Source organism: Stegostoma tigrinum, unplaced genomic scaffold (assembly GCF_030684315.1).
Source record: "Stegostoma tigrinum isolate sSteTig4 unplaced genomic scaffold, sSteTig4.hap1 scaffold_253, whole genome shotgun sequence".
Lineage (NCBI taxonomy): Eukaryota > Metazoa > Chordata > Chondrichthyes > Orectolobiformes > Stegostomatidae > Stegostoma > Stegostoma tigrinum.
Window position 1 is genome coordinate 278,459 of NW_026728186.1, and position 27,619 is coordinate 306,077.

General features: G+C 48.0%; 1 long non-coding RNA gene across 2 annotated transcripts in view; it reads left to right on the forward strand.

Moving 5' to 3' along the window:
• The window catches only part of LOC132208031 (uncharacterized), an 80,467-nt gene extending 54,088 nt beyond the window's left edge, over window positions 1-26,379 (forward strand). Inside the window, exons 5-6 of one of the 2 annotated variants that reach the window (XR_009444139.1) lie at window positions 2,124-2,236; window positions 25,557-26,379. This is a non-coding gene — a long non-coding RNA (uncharacterized LOC132208031). Of the gene's footprint in view, window positions 1-2,123; window positions 2,237-19,083; window positions 19,152-25,556 lie in introns of those variants that run through there. The other variant, XR_009444140.1, reaches the window with a different exon arrangement.
• The last annotated feature ends 1,240 nt before the right edge of the window (window positions 26,380-27,619 follow it).

Consider the following 27,619-nt stretch of genomic DNA (forward strand, 5'->3'; position numbering starts at 1 on the left):
TCGTAAAGACAGAAGCAAAAAACTCATTTAGGGCTTCCCCTACCTCCTCAGGCTCCACACACAAGTTCCCTATGCTATCCCTGATCGGCCCTACTCTCTCTTTGACCATTCTCTTATTCCTCACCTAAGTGTAAAATGCCTTTGTGTTTTCCCGGATTCCTTCTGCCAAGCCTTTCTTGTGCCCCCTCCTGGCTCTCCTCAGACCATTTTTGAGCTCCTTCCTTGCCTGCATGTAATCCTCTCTCGCTGAACTTGACCCTAGCTTCCTCCACCTTATGTAAGCTACCTTCTTCCTTTTCACTAGAAGCTCCACCGCTCTCGTCATCCAAGGTTCCTTAATCTTACCCCTTCTTGCCTGTCTCAGAGGGACATATTTACTCATCACTCCCAACAACTGTTCCTTAAACCGTCTCCACATGTCGATAGTTCCCTTACCATGGAACAACTGCTCCCAGTCCATGCTTCCTAACTCATGTCTAAACAACCCTGTCCACTTGGGTGGCCATTTTAAGGGCAGACCTGGAGGATAATAACACTGTCCTTCAATCGCCCACTCATTTATGATTGTTGTCATGATATCTACGATGTATTATTTTGATTGGACATAGAGGATTGGATCTGTCTTACCTCAACTATTAATGGAAATAATGTATGCGCTTATAAAACCCCTTCTGGGCAAGGTAGTTGCTCAGTGGTGAGAGCTGCTCATGCACTGGGGAGCCAATTGAGATTCCAGTCTTGGGTAACGATCTGTGTGGAATTGACATGTCCTCCCCACGTCTGCGAGGGGCTTCCGCCAGGTGCTGCAGTTTCCTCCCATTGTTCAAAGATGTGCAGGTCCTTATATGTGATTTGTGAATCATTTCTTAAATGTTTCAATCCTGCCAGCATCCAGTGCCTTGGACAAAATAACTGGAGGTGAATAAAAGATACAGTGCCTTTTGACACCATTTCCTGCTGGATTTTCATCAATCCTGCTTTATATCGGTGACAACTTCCGTGACCTTTTTTGATGCTATGTCTGAATTGACAGTCTAGTTCCAAATATTTGTTGTGTAGTATTACAAGGTCTCTGTTACAGCATACCCATGAATGCCCACTTCAAAAGATACTTCCTTATCATAGAATCCCTACAGTGTGGAAACAAGCCCCTTTTGACCCAACAAGTCCACGGCCACCCTCCAAAGAGCATCTCACCCTGACTCATTCCCCGACCCTTTCCTCAGTAACCCTACATTTCCCATGACTAACACACCTAATCTACACATCCCTAAACACAATGGGCAAGTTTAGCATGGCCCATACAACTAGCCTGCACATCTTTGGACTGTGGGAGGAAACCAGAGCACCCAGCAGGAACCCATGCAGGCATGGGCAGAATGTACAAACTCCGCACAGAAAATCACGCAACGGTGGGATCGAACCTGGGTCCCTGGCGCTGTGAGTCAGCAGTGCGAACCACTGAGCCACCGTGCTGCCCTTGGAGTTAGACAGAGCTTGCTTGTTCTTGGGTGGCCTCAAACTGCCAACCTCCACTTCGTGGCAAAAGTGCTGACCAACTGCACTCATCTTCACTGGTTTTTGCTTTGTATCATTGAATTCAATCCTTCAAACTCTATGATAAATATTTAACTTTCCATTGATATGTGAGGGTTGTTTTTAGTACGCAGTATTGGTTTATTATGTTTCATTGGTACATAATGAATATTTTATGTATATGCAAATGGGCAAGTTGGTAATGATGCAGTCCACAGACCTGGAGGATAATAACACTGTCCTCCAATCGCCCACGATGCCCTCTGCAAATTGGTAGAAAACAAAAATTTCTATAAAATTAATCTCTCCTCCCGTCAGTCGATCAAAATTAATTCAGAATTTTGTACAGGCCAATAACTGTCAGATTACACGAGCCTAAACAAAACGACTGGCTCATATTAGTTCAGTAAAGTGAAAGGGCAACAATAGAGGTAGTAGGAACTGCAGATGCTGGAGAATCTGAGATAAGAAGGTGTAAAGCTGGATGAACACAGCAGGTCAAGCAGTATCATCCAGCTCTACACCTTGGGCAACAATAGAGTATGCTTTAAGTCACTAGATATGTTACGTGGGTTTGTCTTTCTTAGGGTGGAGTTAGTGGAACCGAAAAAGATTTCTCCCTCACAGCGTTTGTGACAAAAGAATTGCATCGTTCCTTGGCGGCCTTTCAACAGAAGAATATTCAGAGATTTCCCGAGTGGTAAGAATGTAACTTCTTTTACTTCTCTTTATCTCACTTTTTCCAACAATTGGAAAATAGATTTTAGAAATAACATCGAGCTGATGAAGTGTGAAAAGAAGTATAATTCCAAGCAGTGGTGGGAGTTGGTCAGTGAGGTGGGAGGAGTGGATAGGTGGGAGAGAAGGCGGACAGGTCATGGAGGCGGGGATGAGTGGAGGAACTAGTCTTGGGATGAGGCTGATGGGTGGGGAGATTTTGAGGGTGGCAAAGTCCATATTGAGGCCATTGAGTTGGAAGCTCCCGAGGCGGAATATGAGGTGCTGCTCCTCCAGTTTCTGGGTGGTGTGATTGTGACACTGGAAGAGGCCCAGGATGGACATGTCGTCCAGGGAGTGGGAGGGGGAGTTGAAGTGATGCAATGATTTGGATATGAAAATAGAAGGTGTGGTTAGTAAGTTTCCCAATGATTGAAGGTGCAGTAGCCAGCCAAGAAGGTCACCTCAGAATGCAATGGGACATTGACAAGGGCCAATAAACTGAGGAGTGGCAGATGGAGTTGAAGTTAGACAAATGTGAGGTGCTACACTTTGGAAAGGCAAATCAGGGCAGCACGTTTACACTGAAGGTTGTGGGGAGTGTTGCTTAATAAAGAGACACTGGAGTGCAGTTTCGTAGTTCCATCAAAGTACAGCCACCGGTAAAAAGTATATTGAGGAGACATTTGGTGTGCTCGCCTTTATCAGTCAGTGCATTGAGTATAGGAGTTGGGAGATCGCTTAGCAGCCATATAGGATGTTGGTTCGGCTGCTTTTGGAATACTGCAATCGCTTTTGGTCTCCTTGCGAGAGGAAGGATGTTGGCGCAACATTGAGGGCCGAAGGGACTGTTCTGCGCTGGATTGTTGTATGTTGTAAACTTGAAAGGGTTCAGAGAAGATCTACAAGGATGTTACCAGCATCGGAGGTTGAAGGTATACCGTGGGCTTGAACAGGCAGCGATTACTTGGAACTTTGGAGTTCAGGGCTGACCATATAGAAGTTTATACAATTACGAGGGACGTGGATAGAGCGAACAGCCAAGATCTTTTCCCCGGGTTGCTGGAATCCAAAACTGGAGAGAATAGGTTGTAAATGAGAGAGGGAAGATTTAAAATGGACCGGATTTTTTTCATAGTGGTGCATGTATGGAGTGAGCTGCCAGAGGAAGTGGTGGAGGCTTGTACGTTTAAAAGGCATGTGGATGGGTATATGAATAAGACGGGTTGAGAGGAATATGGGCCAAATGCTGGCAATGGGACTAAATTAATTTAGGATATCCGGTCAACATAGACAAATTGGGCCAAAGAATCTGTTTCCCTACTGTACATCTCTCTGACTCTCAGTGTCTTTTTTCTTAACCACGTGGCCCATAATTAGAAAAACTTGAATCAGGATTTGGGAATGTGACAATTCTAATTGGATCTGTTTGATGAAATTAACTCTGTAGGTAATGGTGTTGAATTATGATTTATAAAATTTGAGTTTATTGCAGCATCTTATAGATTAGAGGAGACACATGTAATCAAAATTGAAAATCAAAACTTGGTAAAATTTTGCATTGGAAATACATGACCAGCCATTAGAGGAGATTCATGACCATTGCATTCAAGTGAGAACAACAAATGCGATTCAGTGACTCAGTGAAACGGGATGCAGTGACTGAGATAAATGGGATGCAGTGACTGAGATAAATGGGATGCAGTGACTGAGGGTAATGGGATGCAGTGACAGATGGAAATTGACTGCAGTGAGAGAGTGAAATTGGATGCAATGACGGTGGGAAATGGGATGTCGTGACTGAGAGAAATGGGATGCAGTGACTGAGGGAAATGGGATGCAGTGACCGAGTGAAATGGGACGCAGTGACCGAGTGAAATGGGACGCAGTGACCGAGTGAAATGGGACGCAGTGACCGAGTGAAATGGGACGCAGTGACCGAGTGAAATGGGACGCAGTGACCGAGTGAAATGGGACGCAGTGACCGAGGGAAATGGGACGCAGTGACCGAGGGAAATGGGACGCAGTGACCGAGGGAAATGGGACGCAGTGACCGAGGGAAATGGGACGCAGTGACCGAGGGAAATGGGACGCAGTGACCGAGGGAAATGGGACGCAGTGACCGAGGGAAATGGGACGCAGTGACCGAGGGAAATGGGACGCAGTGACCGAGGGAAATGGGACGCAGTGACCGAGTGAACGGGGACGCAGTGACCGAGTGAACGGGGACGCAGTGACTGAGTGAACGGGGACGCAGTGACTGAGTGAACGGGGACGCAGTGACTGAGTGAACGGGGACGCAGTGACTGAGTGAACGGGGACGCAGTGACTGAGTGAACGGGGACGCAGTGACTGAGTGAACGGGGATGCAGTGACTGTGTGTCCTGGGATGCAGTGACCGTTAAATGGGCGGCAGGGACTGTTGTAAATCTGATGCAGCGACTGAGGGGAATGGGATGCAGCGATCTGAGGGGAATGGGATGCAGTGACTGAGTGAACTGGGATGCAGCGACTGAGTGAACTGGGATGCAGTCACTGTGGGAAATGGCATGCTGTGACTGAGGTTAATGCGATGCAGTGACTGAGGGGAATGTGATGCAGTGACTGACGGAAATGGGATGCAGTGACTGAGTGAACTGGAATGCAGTGAATGATTGAACTGGGATGCAGTGCCTAAATGAAATGGGATGCAGTCACTGTGGGAAATGGCATGCTGTGACTGTGGTTAATGCGATGAAGTGACTGAGGGGAATGGGATGCAGTGACTGACTGAAATGGGATGCAGTGACTGGCTGAAATGGGATGCAGTGACTGGCTGAAATGGGATGCAGTGACTGGCTGAAATGGGATGCAGTGACTGGCTGAAATGGGATGCAGTGACTGGCTGAAATGGGATGCAGTGACTGGCTGAAATGGGATGCAGTGACTGGCTGAAATGGGATGCAGTGACTGGCTGAAATGGGATGCAGTGACTGGCTGAAATGGGATGCAGTGACTGGCTGAAATGGGATGCAGTGACTGAGTGAAATGGGATGCAGTGACTGAGGGAAAGGAGATGCAGTGACTGAGGGAAAGGAGATGCAGTGACTGAGGGAAAGGAGATGCAGTGACTGAGGGAAAGGAGATGCAATGACTGATAGAAATGGGATGCCGTGACTGATGGAGATGGGATGCAGTGACTGAGTGAAATGAGATGCAGTGACTGTGTGGCATTGGGTGTGGTGATTGATGGAAATACATTCACTGTCTCAGTTGAATAGGATTCACTGTCTCCGTTAAATGGGATGCAGTGACTGAGTGAAATGGGATGCCGTGACTGCGTGAAATGTGATGCAGTGACTGCCTGAAATGTGATGCAGTGACTGCCTGAAATGTGATGCAGTGACTGCGTGAAATGGGATGCAGTGACTGCGTGAAATGGGATGCAGTGACTGCGTGAAATGGGATGCAGTGACTGCGTGAAATGGGATGCAGTGACTGCGTGAAATGGGATGCAGTGACTGCGTGAAATGGGATGCAGTGACTGCGTGAAATGGGATGCAGTGACTGCGTGAAATGGGATGCAGTGACTGCGTGAAATGGGATGCAGTGACTGCGTGAAATGGGATGCAGTGACTGCGTGAAATGGGATGCAGTGACTGCGTGAAATGTGATGCAGTGGCTGCGTGAAATGTGATGCAGTGGCTGCGTGAAATGGGATGCCGTACCTGACGGAACTTGAATGAAGCGTCAGATGAGAAACGGGATGCAGTGACTGTGTGAAATGGGATGCAGTGACTGCGTGAAATGTGATGCCGTGACGGTGTGAAATGTGATGCCGTGACGGCGTGAAGTGTGATGCCGTGACTGCGTGAAGTGTGATGCCGTGACTGCGTGAAGTGTGATTCAGTGACTGCGTGAAGTGTGATGCAGTGACTGCGTGAGGTGTGATGCAGTGACTGCGTGAAGTGTGATGCAGTGACTGCGTGAAGTGTGATGCAGTGACTGCGTGAAGTGTGATGCAGTGACTGCGTGAAGTGTGATGCAGTGACTGCGTGAAGTGTGATGCAGTGACTGCGTGAAGTGTGATGCAGTGACTGCGTGAAGTGTGATGCAGTGACTGCGTGAAGTGTGATGCAGTGACTGCGTGAAGTGTGATGCAGTGGCTGCGTGAAGTGTGATGCAGTGGCTGCGTGAAGTGTGATGCAGTGGCTGCGTGAAGTGTGATGCAGTGGCTGCGTGAAGTGTGATGCAGTGGCTGCGTGAAGTGTGATGCAGTGGCTGCGTGAAGTGTGATGCAGTGGCTGCGTGAAGTGTGATGCAGTGGCTGCGTGAAGTGTGATGCAGTGGCTGCGTGAAGTGTGATGCAGTGGCTGCGTGAAGTGTGATGCAGTGGCTGCGTGAAGTGTGATGCAGTGGCTGCGTGAAGTGTGATGCAGTGGCTGCGTGAAGTGTGATGCAGTGGCTGCGTGAAATGGGATGCCGTACCTGACGGAACTTGAATGAAGCGTCAGATGAGAAACGGGATGCAGTGACTGTGTGAAATGGGATGCAGTGACTGCGTGAAATGTGATGCCGTGACGGCGTGAAATGTGATGCCGTGACGGCGTGAAGTGTGATGCCGTGACTGCGTGAAGTGTGATGCAGTGACTGCGTGAAGTGTGATGCAGTGACTGCGTGAAGTGTGATGCAGTGACTGCGTGAAGTGTGATGCAGTGACTGCGTGAAGTGTGATGCAGTGACTGCGTGAAGTGTGATGCAGTGACTGCGTGAAGTGTGATGCAGTGACTGCGTGAAGTGTGATGCAGTGACTGCGTGAAGTGTGATGCAGTGACTGCGTGAAGTGTGATGCAGTGTCTGCGTGAAATGGGATGCAGTGTCTGCGTGAAACGGGATGCAGTGTCTGCGTGAAACGGGATGCAGTGTCTGCGTGAAACGGGATGCAGTGTCTGCGTGAAACGGGATGCAGTGTCTGCGTGAAACGGGATGCAGTGTCTGCGTGAAACGGGATGCAGTGTCTGCGTGAAACGGGATGCAGTGACTGCGGGAAACGTGATGCTGTGACTGCGGGAAACGTGATGCAGTGACTGAGTGAAACGGGATGCAGTGACTGAGTGAAATGAGCTGCAGTGAATGAGTGAAGTGGGATGCAGTGAATGAGTGAAGTGAGGTGCAGTGACTGATGGAGATTGAATGCAGTGTCTGATGCAAATGGGATGCAGTGACTGAGGGAAATGGGATGCAGTGACTGAGGGAAATGGGATGCAGTGACTGAGGGAAATGGGATGCAGTGACTGCGTGAAATGGGATGCAGTGACTGCGTGAAATGTGATGCTGTGACTGTGTGAAATGTGATGCTGTGACTGTGTGAAATGTGATGCTGTGACTGTGTGAAATGTGATGCTGTGACTGTGTGAAATGTGATGCAGTGACTGTGGGAAATGGGATGCAGTGACTGTGGGAAATGGGATGCAGTGACTGAGGGAAATGAGATGCAGTGACTGAGGGAAAGGAGATGCAGTGACTCTGGCAAATGGAATGCTGTGACTGAGGGTAAGGGGATGCACCGTTTCAGTTCAATGAGATTCACTGTCTCAGTGAATTGGGATGCTGTGACTGAGGGAAAGCTGATGCAGTGACTGTGGGAAATAGGTTGCAGTGACTGAGGGAAATGGGACGCAGTGACTGAGGGAAATGGGATGCACTGACTGAGTGAACTGGGGTGCAGTGACTGAGGGAAATGGGATGCAGTGACTGAGGGAAATGGGATGCAGTGACTGAGGGAAATGGGATGCAGTGACTGAGGGAAATGGGATGCAGTGACTGAGTGAAATGGGATGCAGTGGCTGAGTGAAATGGGATGCAGTGGCTGACGGTAATGGGATGCAGTGACTGAGTGAAATGGGACGCCCAGACTGAGGGAAATGGGATGCACTGACTGAGTGAAATGGGACGCAGTGACTGAGGGAAATAGGATGCAGTGACTGATTGAAATGAGATGCAGTGACTGACTGAAATGGGATGCAGTGACTGAGTGTAATGGGATGCAGTGACTGAAGGAAATGGGATGCAGTGACTGATTGAAATGAGATGCAGTGACTGACTGAAATGGGATGCAGTGACTGACTGAAATGGGAGGCAGTGACTGCGTGAAGTGGGAGGCAGTGACTGCGTGAAGTGGGAGGCAGTGACTGCGTGAAGTGGGAGGCAGTGACTGCGTGAAGTGGGAGGCAGTGACTGCGTGAAGTGGGATGCGGTGACTGAGTGAAATGGGATGCGGTGACTGAGTGAAATGGGATGCGGTGACTGAGTGAAGTGGGGTGCAGTGGCTGCGTGAAATGGGATGCAGTGACTGAGGGAAATGAGATGCAGTGACTGAGGGAAATGAGATGCAGTGACTGAGGGAAATGAGATGCAGTGACTGAGGGGAAGCAGATGCAGTGACTGTGTGAAATGGGTTGCAGTGACTGTCAGAAATGGTTTGCAGTGACTGAGGGAAATGGGACGCAGTGACTGAGTGTAATGGGACGCAGTGACTCTGGGGACATGGGATGCAGTGACTGTCTGAAATGGGAGGGTGTGACTCACTGAAATGGGAGGGTGTGACTCACTGAAATGGGAGGGTGTGACTCACTGAAATGGGAGGGTGTGACTCACTGAAATGGGAGGCAGTGACTCACTGAAATGGGAGGCAGTGACTCACTGAAATGGGAGGCAGTGACTCACTGAAATGGGAGGCAGTGACTCACTGAAATGGGAGGCAGTGACTCACTGAAATGGGAGGCAGTGACTCACTGAAATGGGAGGCAGTGACTCACTGAAATGGGAGGCAGTGACTCACTGAAATGGGAGGCAGTGACTCACTGAAATGGGAGGCAGTGACTCACTGAAATGGGAGGCAGTGACTCACTGAAATGGGAGGCAGTGACTCACTGAAATGGGAGGCAGTGACTCACTGAAATGGGAGGCAGTGACTCACTGAAATGGGAGGCAGTGACTCACTGAAATGGGAGGCAGTGACTCACTGAAATGGGAGGCAGTGACTCACTGAAATGGGAGGCAGTGACTCACTGAAATGGGAGGCAGTGACTCACTGAAATGGGAGGCAGTGACTCACTGAAATGGGAGGCAGTGACTGAGTGAAATGGGATGCAGTGACTCACTGAAATGGGAGGCAGTGACTGAGTGAAATGGGATGCAGTCACTGAGTGAAATGGGATGATGTGACCGTGGGAAATGGGATGCAATGACTGAGGGTAATGGGATGCAGTGACTGACGTAATGGGAAGGAGTGAATGAGGTAATAGGGATGCAGTGCCTGACGGGCCTTGGGGTGCAGTGACTGAGTGAAGTGGGATGCAGTGACTGAGGGAAGTGGGATGTAGTGACTAATGGAATTGGAGTGCAGTGACCGCATCAGATTTGGAACTGGGTCATGAGCCTGGCCAGGTGTTAGATTTGGAAGTAGGTGATCACCTTGGTGATAGCGATCACAATTCTAAGATAATAAACTGCCAACCTCAGCGATCACAATTCAGTTATGTTTACTTTAGTGATGGAAAGGTAGAGGTGTACACCACTGGGCAAGAGTTATCTGGGGGAAAGGCAATTCTGATGAGATTTGGCAAGATTTTGGGAGCATAGGATGGGGAAGGAAACTGCAAGGGATGGGCACAATAGAAATGTAGAGCTTATTCAAGGAAAAGTTCCTGTGTTTCCTAGATAAGTATGTACCTGTCAGGCCGGGAGGAAGCTGTAGAGCGCGGGAGCCGTGGTTGACGAAGGAAGTGGAATCTCTGGTCAAGAGGAAGCAGAAGGCTTCTGTTACTATAAGATGTGAATGCTCAGTCAGGTTGCTTGAGGGTTACAAGGTAGCCAGGAAAGACCGAAAGAGAGAGCTCAGAAGAGCCAGGAGGAGATTTGAGAAGTTGTTGGCGGATAGGATCAGGGTAAACCGTAAGGTTTTCTATCGGTATTTAAGAAATAAAAGAATGAGAAAAGTAAGATTAGGCCCAATCAAGGATAGTAGTGGGAAGTTGTGTGTGGAGTCAGATGAGACAGGGGAAGCGTGAAATGAATATTTTTCAACAGTATTCACTCTAGAAAACGACAATGTTGTCGAGGAGAATACAGAGATACAGGCTACTGGACTAGGTGGGATTGAGGTTCACAAGGAAGAGGTATTTGAAATCCTACAGAGGGTGAAGACAGCTATGACCCCTGGGCCGGATGGGATTTATCCTCGGATCCTCGGGGAATCCAGGGAGGAGATTGCCGAGCCTTTGGCATTGATCTTTAACTCATCATTGTCTGCAGGAATAGTGCCAGATGACTGGAGGATAGCAATTGTGGTTCCCCTGTTCAAGAAGGGGAGTAGAGACAACCCTGGTAATTATCGGCCAGTGAGCCTTACCTCAGTTGTTGGTAAAGTGTTGGAAAAGGTTCTCAGGGACAGGATTTATAATCATCTAGAAAAGAATAAATTGATTAGGGATAGTCAGCACAGTTTTGTGAAGGGTAGGTCGTGCCTCACAAACCTTATTGAGTTCTTTGAGAAGGTGACCAAACAGATAGCTGAGAGTAAACCGGTTGATGTGGTGTATATGGATTTCAGCAAGGCGTTCGATAAGGTTCCCCATAACAGACTATTGTACAAAATGCAGAGGAATGGAATTGTGGGAGATATAGCAGTTTGGATCGGAAATTGGCCTGCTGAAAGAAGACAGAGGGTGGTAGTTGATGGGAAACGTTCATCCTGGAGACCAGTTTCTGGTGGTACCACAAGGGTCGGTGTTGGGTCCACTGCTGTTTGTCATTTTTATAAATGACCTGGATGAGGGCAGTGAAGGATGAGTTAGTAAATTTGCAGACAACACCAAGATAGGTGGAGTTGTGGATAGTGACAAAGGATTGGTTGCAGAGAGACACAGATAAGCTGCAGAGCTGGTCTGAGAGGTGGCAAATGGAGTTTAATGCAGACAAGCGTGAGGTGATGCACTTCGGCAGGAGTAACCAGAAGGCAAAGTACAGGGCTAATGGTAAGATTCTTAGTAGTATAGATGAGCGGAGAGATCTCGATGTCCATGAACACAGATCCTTGAAAGTTGCCACCCAGGTTGACAGGGCTGTTAAGAAGGCATACAGTGTTTTAGCTTTGATTAATAGAGGGATCGAGTTCCAGAACCAAGAGGTTATGGTGAAGGTGTACAAAACTCTGAAGCGGCCGCATTGGAGTATTGTATACAGTTCTGGTCACCGCATTATAAGAAGGATGTGGAAGCTTTGGAAAGGGTGCAGAGGAGATTTACTAGGATGTTGCCTGGTATGGAGGGAAGGTCTTACGAGGAATGGCTGAGGGACTTGAGGCTGTCTTCATTAGAGAGAAGAAGGTTGAGGGGTGACTTAATTGAAACATATAAAATAATCAGAGGGTGAGATAGGGTGGATAGGGAGAGCCTTTTTCCTAGGATGGTGATGGCGAGCACGAGGGGGCAGAGCTTTAAATTGAGGGGTGAAAGATACAGGACAGATGTCAGAGGTAGTTTCTTTACTCAGACAGTAGTAAGGGAATAGAACGCTTTGCCTGCAACGGTAGTAGATTCGCCAACTTCAGGTACATTTAAGTGGTCATTGGACAAGCATATGGACGTACATGGAATAGTGCAGGTTAGATGGGCTTGAGATCGGCATGACAGGTCAGCACAAGATCAAGGGCCGAAGGGCCTGTACTGTGCTGTAATGTTCTATGTTCTATCTTCTATGGCGAGCTCTCCCTGTGCTCCGTGTGATTTAACTTCCCTACTGGACTACTGTGAGGAACCTTCTTGAACGCCTTACTGAAACCCATATACGTCCTTGTTTCTGCCTTAATCAATGCTCTTCATTACTACTTTAAAAAACTCATTCAAATTACGAGTTATGATTTCCTGTGCACATGTGTCCTCGGATCCCATGGACTGTTTCCTGTTCTAACAGTCTTCAAATGGGGAATCTTGTCAAAAGCTCTGCTGAAGCCCAAGTAGACTGTGTCAAATGCATTGCCCTCATCCACACACCTAGTTAGCTCTTCAGTCATAGATTCATAGAGTCATACAGCACCGAATCAGGACCCTCACTCCTAATCATCTGGACTGATCAGGTGTCCCAAACTTAACCGGTCCCATTTGCCTGCGTTTGGTATCCGTCTAAACCTTTCCTCATTGTGTACCTGTCCAAATGTCTTGTAAATACAGAAATTTTATCTGCCTCTACCACGTCTGTTGGCAGCTCATTGCATTCACGCACCACCCTCTGTGTGGGAAAAGTTGCCAGTCGGGTCACTTTTAAATCTTTCCCCTTTCACATTTGAACCTACTCCCTTCTAGCTTTGGACTCCCCTACCTTGGTTATTCCCCTTATCAATGCCCATAATGATTTTTTACACCTCTGGAAGTCACCCCTTCATCTCCGATACTCCAGGGAAAAAGTCCGAGCCTATCCACCACTCCTCGTAAACCCTCCAGTCCCGGCAATGACCTTTTGTAATTATTTTTGCACTCTGTATAGTTTAACAGCATTCTTCCTCCGGCAGGGTAACCAGAATTCACTGAAGTATTATGACATAGAACATAGAAGATTACAGTGCAGTACAGGCCCTTCGGCCCTCGATGTTGCGCCAACCTGTGAATCCAACCTGAAGCCCATCTAACCGACACTATTCCATTACCATCCATATATTTAGCAATGTTCATTTAAATGCCCTTAAACTTGGCAATCTACTCCTGTTGCAGGCAGGGCATTCCGCACCCATACTACTCTCTGAATAAAGAACCTCCCTCTGACATGTGTCCCATATCTCTCTATCTCCCCTCAATTTAAACCTATCTCCACTCATGCTCACCATCACCATCGAGGAAAAAGACTATCGCTGTCCACCTCTCTAATCCTCTGATTATCTTGTATGTCTCTATTAAGTTGCCTCTTCACCTTCTTCTGACAAAAACAGCCTCAAGTCCCGAAGCTTTCCCTCATAAGACCTTCCTTCCACACCAGACAAGATCCTAATAAACCCCCTCCAAATCCTTCCGATAATGTGGCGATCAGAACTGTACGCAATAGTCCAAGCGCGGCCGCACCAGTGTTTTGTATAGCTGCAACATGACCTCATGGCTCCGAAACTCAATCTCTGTACCAATAAAACCTAACACGCCGTACGCCTTCTGAACAAGCCTGTCAATCTGCGTGGCAACTTTCAGGGATCTACGCACATGGACACCGAGATCTCTCTGCTCATCCACACCACCAAGATTCTGGGCAGCACGGTGGCTCAGTGGTTCGCACTGCAGCCTCGGGCAATTGTCTGTGCGAAGTTTGCACGTTCTCCCCGTGTCTGCTTGCATTTCCTCCTGGTGATCCGGTTAAGGCGGATAAGGGAGGGGAGGGGAATATGTGTCTGGTGGCGGCATCCTGCTGGTGGTGGTGGAAATGGTGCCTGAGGTTGGTATGGATGTGGGCATGTGGGTTGATAGGTAAGGTCAAGTGGAACCTTATTGCTATCTTGGGAGGGAAGAGAAAAGGTGAGGGCAAAAGTGCTGGGTTGGACACAGTTGAGGGCCCTGTCGACCACGGAGCCGGAGAATCCTCAGTTGAGGAAGAAGATGGACATTTTGGAGGCTCCCTTGTTGATGTTGGCCTCATGAGAACATGTTCGATGGAGATGGAGGAAGTGAGAGAAGAGGTTGGAGTCTTTACAGAAAGTGGGGTGTGAGGATATATAGACCAGATAGCTGTGAGAGTCAGAGAGTTTGTAATGGATATTAGTGCGAAGCCTACCCCCAGGAATGGAAGCAGAAATGTTGAGGAAGGGAAGGGTAGAGTCAGAGGTAGAGCAGGTCAAAGTGAGGGCAGGACGGAAATTGGAGGCGAAGTTGATGAAGTTTTCCAATTTCAGACAAGAGAGAGAAGCAGCCGGATGATATCATTGATGTATCGGAGAAAGTGTTGTGGGTGGGAATGTCCCACGTACCCCGTGAAGAGACAGGTTTAACTCGGGCCCACGCAGGTGCCCGGAGCTGCTCCTCTTACCCGAAGAAAATGAGAGGAGTTAAACAACAAGTTGTTGAGGGTGAGGATGAGGTCGACCAAGTGGAGGAGGTTGGTGGTGGGAGGGGCATGTTCAGGTCTTTGCTCCAAGAAGAAGGGGACAGCCCTAAGAACCTCCTGGTGGGGAATGGATTTGTAAAGGAATTTCACGTTCATGGTAAAGAGGACACAGCTGGAACCGGCAAACTGATGTTTTTAAAACTGCGTAAAATATCAGAGTATTTCTGGATGTACGTGGGCAGTGCTTGGACCAGGGGACAGAAGATTGAGTCAAGGTCGGAAGAGATGAGTTCTGTGGGGCAGGAACAGGCTGAAACAATGGGTCTGCCAGGACAGTCTCATTTGTGGAGTTTTAGGGGGACGTAGGAGCAACCTGTGGGGAGCTGTGGCCTTTCAGCTTGGAAACAGAGGGGGAAGATCACCAGTTAGACCAAGATCAGTTACTGTAGTAGATACAATGGCCCGGTGCGGTCAAGGTCCAGGAGAAGTCGGAGGAGGTATCTGAGAGCTGGCGCTCAGCCTCTGCAAGGTAGACTTCAGCTCACCAGACCACAACAGCACCACCTTATCGGCAGGCTTAATAACAAAGTCAGGGTGAGATATGAGTGCGTGGAGGGCAGTCAGTTGGGCAGGACGTAGGTTGGGTTTGGTGCAGGGAACAGAGAAATTGAGGTGATAGCACGTCGACAGTTCTCAATGAACAGATTGAGTGCACCTGCATCCCCGCCTTAACAATTCTGCATTGAGGGGTGCCATTAACTGTATATTTTTCTGGAATAGTTGATTTCCCAAAGTGGAGCATCTCACATTTAATGGATTAAAATCCACTTGCCGTTTCTGCAACTGATCTGTATCCTTTTATGACGTCTGCACTCATCCTGATTCTCCCAATCATTCTATTGTCTGCAAACTTGCTAACCCATACATCTATATTTTCACCTCAGTCATTTTGTATAGACCACAAACAGCAGAGGTCCCAGCACAGATCCCTGCGGAACACCAATCGTCCTGGATCTCCAGCCTGAAAAGCACCATTCCACCTCTTGCCTCTGTCTTCTCTGGGCAAGCCAGTTGTGAATCCAAGCATCCAAGCCACCATTGACTCGGTGCATCTTAATTTTCTGGATGATCCTATCATGAGGCACCTTGTTGAAAGTATTGCTAAAATCCGTGTCAACAATATCCACTGCTCTACCTTCATTGATCACATTCGTCACCTCCTCAAAAAATTCAGTCAAGTTAGGAAGACATGACCTGCCCTGCACAAAGCCATGCTGACTGTCCCGAATGAGGCCATGCTGTTCCAAATACAGATAAATACAATCCCTAAGAATTCTCTCCAATAGCTTCCCAATGAACGATGAGAAACTCGCTAGTCGAGAGTTTCCTGGATTGACCCTATTTCCCTTCTTGAACAGAAGAAGAACATTTAGCAACTTGCTGATCCTCCAGTACCCCTCCAGTGGCTACCAAGGATACAAAGATATTGCTGAATGCCCCGACAATCTCTTCTCTCACCTCGCTCAAAAACCTTGAGGAGATACCATTGGGTCCTGAGGACTTATCCACCTTAATGCTCTTTCTTGATTTCAAAATGCTGTTATCACATGAGCATGCTCCACACAAATCCCACTATCCTCCATACCCTTCGCCTGAGTGAATAGTGATGCACGGACTTAATTTAGGATCTTGCCCACATCCTCTGCTTCCAAACACAAGTTCCCTCCTTTATCCTGAATGGTCGTACCTTCTTGCTATTTATCCCCTTGTTTTAGATGTATGCACAGATTGCCTTGGGATTTCCTTCAACCCTCCTTGCCAAGGTCATTTGATCGCCTTTCTTTTTCTGCTTTCTTTATGTCAGCCCTGTTCGATTTTAGCTTCCTAAACCTGACATATTTTTGTTTTTCCCTTTTGACTAACTTCACAACCTCCCCAATTATCCAAGGGTCTTTTACCTTGCCATCGTTGTCCTTCCTCCTTCCTGATCCTAAACTCATAAGCAGGCCTTTAAACAATTCCCATATGGCTCCTCCCAATTAACACTCCCCAGCTCCTACCTAAAATTGATATAATTTACTCTCCCCCAAGGTCCTGACTTATACTTCTTCATAGCAATCTTAAAATTTAAGGAGTTGTGATCACTATTTCCAAAATGCTTTCCCACCCTTCTCACCAGTTACCTGACCAGGACAAAGTCCAGTATGGCCCATCTTCTATCCACATACTGTGTCAAGAAACTCTCTTGGATAGAGTTTACAAATTCAGCCTCATTTAAACTCGTGTTGTAAGGGAGTCCCAGTCAATACCGTGGAGGTTAAATTCACTGACTGTGACAACTCTGACTTATTGCATCGTTTCAAAAGCTGCCTACATCTTTGTTCCTCAGTGTGTCAGTGGCAAAAGGGGAGCAGGCTATTAGTTTAATCTGATCAGAGTGATTGTGTCTATCTTATTTTTGAACGCTACCTCTGTTGCCTCAGTGGGCAAGCCCTCCAGAATGTCCTTTCTAGGTACAGATGTAACATTTCCCACAGGTTAGGAGTGCACCTCCTTCTTTTATCTTCCCCTCTATCTTGTCTAAAGCAATGAAACCCTGGAACATTGAGCACCCAGTCCGGTCTCTGTCTCAACCAAGCCTCTGTAATGGCCTCAACATCAGAGTCCCATGTACTGATCTAGGCTCTAAGCTCATCTGCCTTACCTATAATACTCCTTGCAGTGAAATAAACATATTTCAGCTTGTTCGTGCCATCATGTTCATGTACCTGTCTCTGACTGCCATTCTTTTCTGATTTATTGGTCCTAGCATGTACCTGCCATCAATTCATCTACTTGCTGACCTGCTGCTCTGGTTCCCAGCTGCCTGCCAGTCTTTAAATCCTCCCAAGTAGCACTAGCAAACCTCCCTGTGAGGGTATTTGTTCCCGTTCAGTTTAGGTGCAACCCATCCCTCTTACACAGGTCACCCCTTGCCCAAGAAGCGGTCGCAATTATCTATGAACCTGAAAGCCTGCCCCCAGTACCAGCTCCTTAACCAATGCATTCATCTCACCTATCTTTCTCTGACTTAACTCACTAACATGTGGCACTCGTGGCAACCCATAAATTATTACCCTCTAGGTCCTGCCTTTCAGCCTCTTTGCTAACTCCTTGTACACAGTCCACAGGATCTCATCCCTCTTTCTACCTACGTCATTGGCACCAATGTGCACAATGGCCTCTGGCTGCTCACCCTCCCCCTTAAGAATTTCTTGCAACCACTCAGAGATGTCCTTGACCTTTGCACCAGGGAAGCAACACACAGCCCTGGTATCTCAAATGTGGCTACAGAAACTATGCCCCCAACGAATGAGTCTCCAACCACGATCACTCACTTGGATTTGCCTGACCCTGTCCCACAGCAGGGCGGTTTGTACCACGGACCTGGCAGCTGCTGATTATATAACCGTTCCAGTTTAGTTTTAGATCAGTGTTAACCTTGATTAAGTGGATAGCCAAGCACCTCAGTGGGCGACAGTACAGGAGAATTAAATTCTTAAGCTCACGGATTCTGTGAGAGTCAAAGACAAGCACTGAATTTTTCTAACCTCATTTCCAACACCTGGCCCATTACCCTGCATGGCTTGGATAACACTTGCACATTTAAAAAAATGTAAGGATGATGTGAGGGTAAGGACATGGAATTTTGTGATATGGTCATATTCGCTCTTGTTGGAGCTGATTGCTGCTTCGCACTTGTATGGTGCAAATGTTACTTATCCTTTCTCAGGCCAAGCCTGATCGTTGTCCAAGTCTCACTGTATTTTCTCATCGTTGACTTCACTGTTGGAAAAGTCATGAATTCTGCTGGACACCTGGACAATATTCAATGAACGTTCATGTCTCCACTTTGGTTCAAATGAAGACATGACTTCAACCAGTGCAGGTATCCAGTGAATGCCACTGACTCAATTTTCTATTCCTCTGCTTAACACCACATTCAATCAGAAGTTGCCTTAGTGGAAATGACAGATTGCACTTTCCTTCCTTTTCAAGCTCAGGATCTCTGATCATATTTGTGGTAAATCCTGAACGAGGTTACGAGAAGTGTGGCATGACGAAAAGTAAACTGAGCCTAAGTGTGCAGCTGTTTGATAGCACTGTCATCCAGATGTTGCATTACTTTGCTGATGATTGAGAATACATTGAGGTCATAATTGGTCAGGACAATTTGTCTGCCGATTGCGTGATAGGTCATCTTTCTCTGAAATGTGAGTGTTGCAAGTGTTTAAAAATGTACTGGAAAACATTTACTGTTGGTGTGGCGACCTTGGGGCACATTGTTCCAGTACAGTTTGTGGGATGCTGCCAGGTGCCATGGCATTTGCAGTATCCGGAACATTCAGTCTTGTTATTGCATGAAATAATTTGAATTGCGTGTAAGTTAAGATCTGTGATGCCTCCTCAGGATGAGGGCAAGAAGATCATCCAGACTGGTGAATGGTTTCATCTGCTCCTTCACCTTTTGTTCGTAACATCTTGTAATAACTGCCATGTAGCCTGATGTGAAACTAAAGCTCACCTTGATTCATTTGCATTTGAAGGTGCCTATTTTTCCCAAACAAAAGGACCCATCACTGAGCGGAAAGTATGGAGAATGTTAGAGACATCAGTGGTGAGATAATGCTGGATCTTGACCAGCAAAACCATTGTTGTGTTGGTGAAATGCAAACAAAAATCTATATGATGTAAACTTTATTCTCAGCTAATCCCTTTAACAAATGACAGATTGTGATGTTGGTTCCTGGAAAGCCTCCATTGTTGGAGGACGAGAAGCCGTATCCAATTGAAGCAGCACAGGCTTCTGCGATGACTGTGGAAACCACTGCTTATGCCTTGCTTCAAGCATTGTCAAGGAATGATATTGACTATGCAACACCGATTGCGAGGTGGCCAACGATGCAACAGAACTATGGTGGTGGATTTCACTCGACGCAGGTAAATGCTTGAGATCACAACAACAGGCATTCAGATATTTCCATTGATCATGTTACTAACTGGTGGTTGTTGCAGTTTGCAATCAAACTGGGCACTGCATTTTCATCTGCAGGTTTGGTGCATTGGCACAAATTCCAGTTCTTCAATGGTGTTAATCCTTGGTTAAATTCTTACATGCACTTTGCCTGTGCATCACTTTTCCTCTTGGCATTGTCCTTGAAAACTATCTGTTTCTGTAAACCTTCACTTAATTGTCGTAGGATCATTGAGGGACAGCATAATAGAGTGCCATGGCAATGGAACAGACCCTTCAGCAAATTGTATGTGCCCTCACAAGATGCAAGTCCCGAACTATTCTCATCACATTTCCCAGCACTCGACCCAGAGCCTTGTATGCCTTGGCATCGCAAATGCCAATCAAAGACTTGTTAAATGTTATCATGCTTTCTGCCTCTACCACCCACACAGTCGGTGCGTTCCACATTCTCACCACAGTTTGGGTGCAAAAACAAGTAAGTTTCCTCAAGAGATAGTAGGAACTTGCCAATGCTGGAGAATCTGAGAGAGCAAGGTGTAGAACTGGATGAACACAGTGGGCCGAGCAGCATCAGAGAAGCAAGAAAGCTGACGTTTCGGGTCGAGACCCTTCTTCAAAAATGGGGGAGGAGAAGGGGATTCTGAAAAAAATAGGGAGAAGTGGGGAGGCAGATAGAAGATTGGTAAAGGAGAAGTTAGGTGAACTGTCCTGTGCTGTCCACTCACTGTCCCCTGCTCCAGAATCATAGAATAAGAGAATTCTCCAGAATTAGACCATAAGGCCATGAGACATAGGAGTGGAGGTAAGGCCATTCGCCCCATCAAGTCCACTCCACCATTTAAATCATGGCTGATGGGCATTTTTACACCACTTCCCTGCACTCTCCGCGTAGCCCTTGATTCCTTTTGAGATCAAGAATTTGTCGATCTCTGCCTTGAAGGCGTCCAACATCCCGGCCTGCACTGCACTCTGCGGCAATGAATTCCACAAGCCCACCACTTTCTGCCTGAAGAAATGTCGTCTGATTTCAGTTTTAAATTGAACCCCTCGAATTTTAAGGCTGTGCCCACGGGTCCTCGTCTCCCCTCCTAACGGAAACAACCTCCTAGCGTCCACCTCTTCTAAACCATACATTATCTTGTAAGTTTTTATTAGTTCTCCCCTCAACCTTCTAAACTGTAGTGAGTACAATCCCAGGATCCTTAGCCATTCATCGTAGGTGAAGCCTACCATTCCAGGAATCATCTGTGTGAATTGAACAAGCACTTCATTCCATTGTGTCTGTAACCACTGAAGCCACACTAAGTTCACATTCGGCTCATGTTTTAGCAATAGGCCTGTTGCCTTGAATGTTATTTCATTTTAAGTGCTGTACCAACCCTTTTTCTTTCTTGTGAAAAGATTATCCACCACCTCAACTAAAGTCCCAGACAATGAATTCCAAACCCCCAGCACCTTCTGGGTGTCTTTTCTTTCCTGAAATTCCTTCTGAGCCTTTTAGCTTAAATGTATGTATCTCTTCCCCCCCGTCCCCCCGCCCCCCCGACCTCCCACCCCATGAATGGTCGTTCTGCTTCCCTCGCTTAGACCCATCAGAATGCAGACCGTTTTTTCAGGACCTTCTTCAACCTTCCCTATTCGGAAGAAAACAAGCCAACCTTATCCAGATAAAACAGTGATGCTGCCTGGCCTGCAGTGTTCCTCCCGCTCCACGCTGTGTTATCTCAGACTCCAGCATTGACAGTTCCTGTTATCTCAAACTTATCCAGACTCTCCATCGAGTTAAAATGCTTCACTCCCTCAGAACAACCTGATGAATGTCCTCCACACATGCTCAAATGCAATCACCTCTTTTCTATAATGAAGAGACCATCAGAACATAGAGCATTACAGCGCCGTACAGGCCGTTCGGCCCTCGATGTTGTGCCGACCTGTCATGCCGATCTGAAGCCCATCTAACCTACACTATTCCATGTACGTCCATGTGCTCATCCAATGACGACTTAAATGTACCGAAAGTTGGCGAATCTCCTACTGTTGTAAGCAAAGCATTCCATTCCCTTACTACTCTCTGAGTAAAGAAAGCGCAATGTCCAGTTTAGAATAACAAGCTCACAAGAGAGATGACCTGGTTTTAGATATCACTCGGGGCCACAGGCTCAGAGACAAAGCAAGACGACTCTGCGATTTGATGTAGAAACTGCTGACACTCCAAAGCCTGCAGCCCTCCTCCAATTCTCAAGTCAGAAGTGTGTCAATGACGGTGCAGATCCAACAACACTGAAAACAATCTTGAGTCTGGGCCAAAGCAGCCCCTTGATTGGCACCGTATCCATTCTCTCCACAGCCAACTCCAAGAGACAATAATGTGTCCCTGTACAAGATGCACTGCCACATTTTTTACCCACTATTCTGACACACACCTTTCCAGACTTAGAAAACTCATCTTCAAGGGCAAGGACATCAGACATGGTAGCACTAACCCTCGTAAAAATCACCTCCAAGCTACTCACAAACTTATTTGGAAATGAATGGTAGTTACTGAGTCAATCTTCGTAATCTCTTTTGGAACAGCATTGTGGGTCTCTGTACAGCAACATGAAGCTGTTCAAGAAGTCAGTTCATGCTGGACAATCAGCAACAGCTATGTCTCATTAAAGAATAAACAAATCGGAAAGAAATCCATCTGAGAGTCACAGGCAAATGGGTACTTTTTTTTGTTCACTCAGCAGATTGTGGGCTATTACCAATTTTGAAAATGACAAATGACGCTTTTGTTTGGGTGGGTATTGACAGCAGCTGCCCCCAAAATAAAAAGAAAATGGGAACTGCAGATGCTGGAGAATCCAAGATAACAAAGTGTGGAGCTGGATGAACACAGCAGGCCAAGCAGCATCTCAGGAAAACAAAATCTGACATTTCGGGCAGAGACCCTTCATCAGAAAAGAGGGAGGAGTTCTGAAATAAACAGGGAGAGGGGGAAGGCAGATTGAAGATGGACAGAGGGGAAGATGGGTGCAGAGGAGACAGACGAGCAATAAGGAAGGAGAGGATCAAATATGAAGGTAGGCTAGCTAGTCATATTAGAAATCACAGTGAAAGCTTCTTTCAATACATAAGAAACAAACATGAGGGAAAAGTAGACAGTGGGCCGCTCCAAATTGATGCTGGAAGGCTAGTGATGGGAGATAAGGAAGTAGCTGAAGGACTTAATGAGTACTTTGCGTCAGTCTTCACAGTGGAAGACATGAGTAGTATGCCAACACTTAGGGAGAGTCAGGGGGCAAAGTTGAGTACGGTAGGCATTACAAAAGAGAAAGTGCTAGAAAAGCTAAAAGGTCTAAAAATTGCTAAATCTCCTGGCCCCGAAGGGCGACATCCTAGAGTTCTGAGGAAGGTGGCTGAGGAAATAGCAGAGGCTTTGGATGTGATCTTTCAAAAGTCCCTGGAGTCAGGGTAAGTCCCAGATGATTGGAAAATTGATGTTGTAACCCCCTTGTTTAAGAAAGAATCAAGGCAAAAGATGGAAAATTACAGGCCGATTAACCTGACTTCGGTAGTTAATAAAATTCTTGAATCATTGTCAAGGATGAGATTTTGAAATTCCTGGAAGTGCAGGGTCAGATTAGAACAAGTCAGCATGGATGTAGTAAGGGGAGGTCGTGCCTGCCAAACCTGTTAGAATTCTTTGAAGAGGTAACAAGTATGTTAGCCCAGGGAAACCCAGTGGATGTTATCTATCTAGACTTCCAAAAGGCCTTACGTAAGTGTCTCACGGGAGGCTGCTGAGCAAGGTGAGGGCCCATGGTGTTCGAGATGAGCTACTGGCTTGGATTGAGGATTGGCTGTCTGATAGAAGGCAGAGAGTTGGGATAAAAGGCTGTTTTTCGGCATGGCAACCGGTGACGATTGGTGTCGCAGGTTTCGGTGTCGGGGCCGCAGCTGTACACCTTACGTATTGATGATCTGGATGAAGGGACCGGGGTCATTCTGGCGAAGTTTTCCGATGATACGAAGATAGGTGGACAGGCAGGTAGTACTGAGGAGGTGGAGAAGCGGCAGAAAGAGTTAGACAGTTTAGGAGAGTGGTCCAGGAAATGGCTGATGAAATTCAATGTGGGGTTTTGCACTTTGGTAAAAAGAATACAGGCATGGACTATTTTCTAAATGGTGAGAAAATTCGTAAAGCTCAAGTACAAAGGAATCTAGAAGTGTTGGTCCAGGATTCTCTAAAGGTTAACTTGCAGGTAGAGTCCGTAATTAAGAAAGCGAATGTAATGTTGTCCTTTATCGCAAGAGGGTTGGAATATAAAAGCAGCGATGTGCTTCTGAGGCTTTATAAAGCTCTAGTTAGGCCCCATTTAGAATACCATGTCCAATTTTGAGCCCCACAGCTCAGAAAGGACATACTAGCCCTGGAGCGTGTCCAGCGGAGATTCACACGGATGATCCCTGGAGTGGTAGGTTTGACATATGATGAACGGCTAAGGATCCTGGGATTGTACTCATCAGAGTTTAGAAGGTTGAGGGGAGATCTAATAGAAACTTACAACATAATGTCTGCCTCAGAAGGGGTGGATGCTAGGAAGTTGTTTCCGTGAGGCCGGGAGACTAGGACCCGTGGGCACAGCCTTAAAATTAGAGGGGGTAAATTTGAAACGGAAATGAGATGACAATTGTAAAGCCAGAGAGTGGCGGGCTTGTGGAAATCATTGCCACGGAGTGCAGTCGGGGCCAGGACGTTGGATGCCTTCGAGGCAGAGATCGACTAATTCTTGATCTCACGAGGAATCAAGGGCAACGGGGAGAGTTCAGGGAAGTGGAGTTGAAATGCCCCTGAGCCATGATTTAAATGGTTGAGTGGACTTGATAGGCCGAATGGCCCTACTTGCACTCCGATGTCTTCTGGTCTTAAGGACAAGGGGCGGACATGAAGCCAGTAGAGGTGAGTGTGGGTGTGGAGGTAGGGAGGGGTTAGGTCAGTCTGGGGAGGACGGACAGGTCAAGGGGGCGGGAAGAGGTTTGGAGGTCGGGAATGGGGGTTTGGCTTGAGCTGGGAGGAGGGGATCGGTCAGAGGAAGAACAGATTAGGGGACGAGCTGGGCTGGTTTTGGGATGCAGTGGTGGGAGGGGAGATTTTGGAGCTTGTGAAATCCACGTTGATAGCATTGGTCTGCAGAGCTCCCAAGGCTCAGTTAAGGAAGGACAATAAACACTGGCCAGTCAGTCATACATCCAGCAAAAAAAGTTTATTTTTTCTTCAAAAAAGGATGCACCTGTTAATCAAGTGGCAAAGCATTATCGAGTTTTGAGAAGATTTGTAGCTCAGGGTTGAGGTTCTGGATGTAAGATTGCTCACTGAGCTGGAAGGTTAGTTTGCAGACGTTTCGGCACCATTCCGGGTAAAATCTTCAGGGAGCATCCGGGGAAGCGCTGGAGTTAGGTCCCGCCTTCTCTTTAAGTGTTCCGGTTTCCTTGGGTTGGTGATGTCATTTCCGGTTCCTTTTCTCAGAGGATGGGAGGGGGATTTGGCGCCAACGTGTTCTCCCGAGTGTAGTTTGTGTGTGGCATGAACTGCCAGAGGAGCGGAAGAGGCTGTTATACTCACAGTATTGAGAAGTCACCTGCAGGGACACATGAATAGGAAGGGGCTGGAGCGATATGGGCTCCAGGCTGGCAAACAGAACTAGTCAGTTACGGTGTCTGGTCGGCCTGGCGGAGTTGGACTGAAGGGTCTGTTTCCCTGCTGTACAACTCTACGACTCTGTGTCTCTCTCTCCCATTTTCTCCAAACCCACCCCCCGCCACACACACAATCTCTGTCTCTCCATCTCTCTGTGTGTGCCTCACTCTATGTCTCTGTCTCTCTCTGTCGTCTTGTCTCTGCCACCTCGCTGTGCACTTCTGTCTCTCTCCTCTCTCCTCTCTCACTCTGTCTCTTTGGTCTCTGTGTGCGCCCCTCTCTATCTCTCGTCTTGTATCTGGCTCCCTCTGTGTGTGCTTCTGCCGTTCTCTCTCCCCTGTCTCCCCTGTCTCTCCGTCTCTCCCTGTGAACCTCTCTCTGTCCCCTCTCCCCCGCCCCCCTGTGTCTCTCTTCCTCTCTATCCGAGCCTCTCCACCCGCTCAGCAGGGAGCATTGTGAGTTTTTTTGAACGAAGTTTAAAAATCTCTATTTAAACCCAACCCATCCGCAATCAGACTGCATCTGTCTCTTTCTCCCTCTCAGTAAATCCCCTTCCTCTCCTGTTCCTACTCACGCCTTTCCCCCGCTCTCCGTCGGCGACGAGTCCGCTGTCTGGATCCCTTTTCCCAGGAGGGTTCTGAGGACCCAGCTGTTCGGCAGCGGGGATCATCGCACCACGCTCCCGGACCCCTACAACCTCATGTTCTCCAGCGGCCTCCAGCATGACCACCGGGCTGGGAGCAGGCATCCGGGCTGCTGGAGCGCTCGCTGCTCAGTGGCTCGGCCCTGCGTCGGGAGCGGGGATCCAAGGTGGGAGAAGGCCTCTTCACCCGGCGCCTGGGCACAGCTGCCTGGCACCGAGCCCGAGCATCCGGCCACGGGTCCGCGACGCCTTCCGTAGCTGAGCAGCCTACAACTATGTCCTACTGCAAGGTAAGCTGGGGGTGGTGGTTTGGGGTGAAGGGAGGATTGGGGACATGAGCACGGTCCCTGTTTCACATCGTGCGCCGCTCCTATCCCAAAGCGAGGTGTTGGGAATGGATGTTTTGCGGGTGAGAATTCCCCTCCCCGGGTGAGGGGAAGGCTGGGGACATTGGGAGGGTGTCTATTATCCAGCCTTGCACGGGTTTCCGTAGCCGACCAGCCTGCAGCTCTCGTACCACATGGCAAAGGGAAGGAGGCGGATGGGATGGGGTCGGGGTTGGAGGATAGCCGTCCTGGAAGTGAGTGGACATGGGGAGAGTCACTATTGTACAGCCCAGTGACTGAGTGGCCGACAGCTACTGTAAAAGGGTCGGATTAGGAGAGGGGTGTTGTAGGGAGGTTTGGGGTCACGGGCAGCGCCGCTTTCTGCAGCCGAACAGCCATTGCCACAAGATTGGATGGGAGGAGGTGTTTTAGGAGTGAAGGGATGCCCCCTCCCCCTGCTGCTGTGGGAAGTAGGTTCTTTATCGCACAGCCCTCCGTAGTCAAATAGCACCCCGGCAACAAGGTGAGAAGGCAGGAGGGGCTCCCGGGGATGAGGGAAGGACACAACCACTGTCAGTATAAGGCTAGGGGGCACACACACGCGCACACACACACACATTTTTTCTTTCTCACACACACACACACACACGCACTCTCTTTCTCACACACCCATACACACACTCTCTCTTTCTGACACACACACACTCTCTCTCTGTATTTCTCACACACTCACACACGCGCACACACACACACACTCTCTCTTTCACACACACACACTCTTTCTCTTTCTCGCACACACACATACACACACTCTCTTCCTCTCTCTCACACACACACACACACTCTTTCTCACACACACTCTCTCTTTCTCACACACACACTGTCTTTCTCACACACACACACACTTTCTCTTACTCACACACACTCTCTCTATTTCTCACACACACACACACTCTCTCTTTCTCACACACACAGACACTCTCTCTTTCTCACGCACACACGCACACTCTCTCTCTCTCTTTCTCACACACACACAGACACACACACACTCTCTCTCTTTCTCACACACACACACACTCTCTCTTTCACACACACACACACACACACACACACCCTCTCTTTCTCACACACACACACTCTCTTTCTCACACACGCACACACACACACACACACACTCACCCTCTCTTTCTCACACACACACACACACACCCTCTCTTTCACACACACACACACACACCCTCTCTTTCTCACACACACACCCTCTCTTTCTCACACACACACACACACACCCTCTCTTTCTCACACACACAGCCCCTTCCTGGGGCTGAGGGGAGCTCCTGATGCCAAGCGAACAGCCGAGATGGAGCCGCAGCTCTCCAACCTCAAGGGGACCCTGTCTCAGAGGCTGGAGCATTTCCAGCCGGAGCTCTGAGGGAAAGGGTCATCGCACCCAAAACGCTACCTCGGGACTTTTTCTTCACAGATGCTGAGCATTTCCAGCACCTTGTGTTTGCATTTCCACCCGGAGGTGGGTTTGTGGAGAGACACCATGGGACAGGAATGGGTGTGGGGTTTGGTGGGACAGTCGCAGAGACTGTCGAGAGAGACAGAGAGGCAACCCCTGTGTCAGGGTTTGG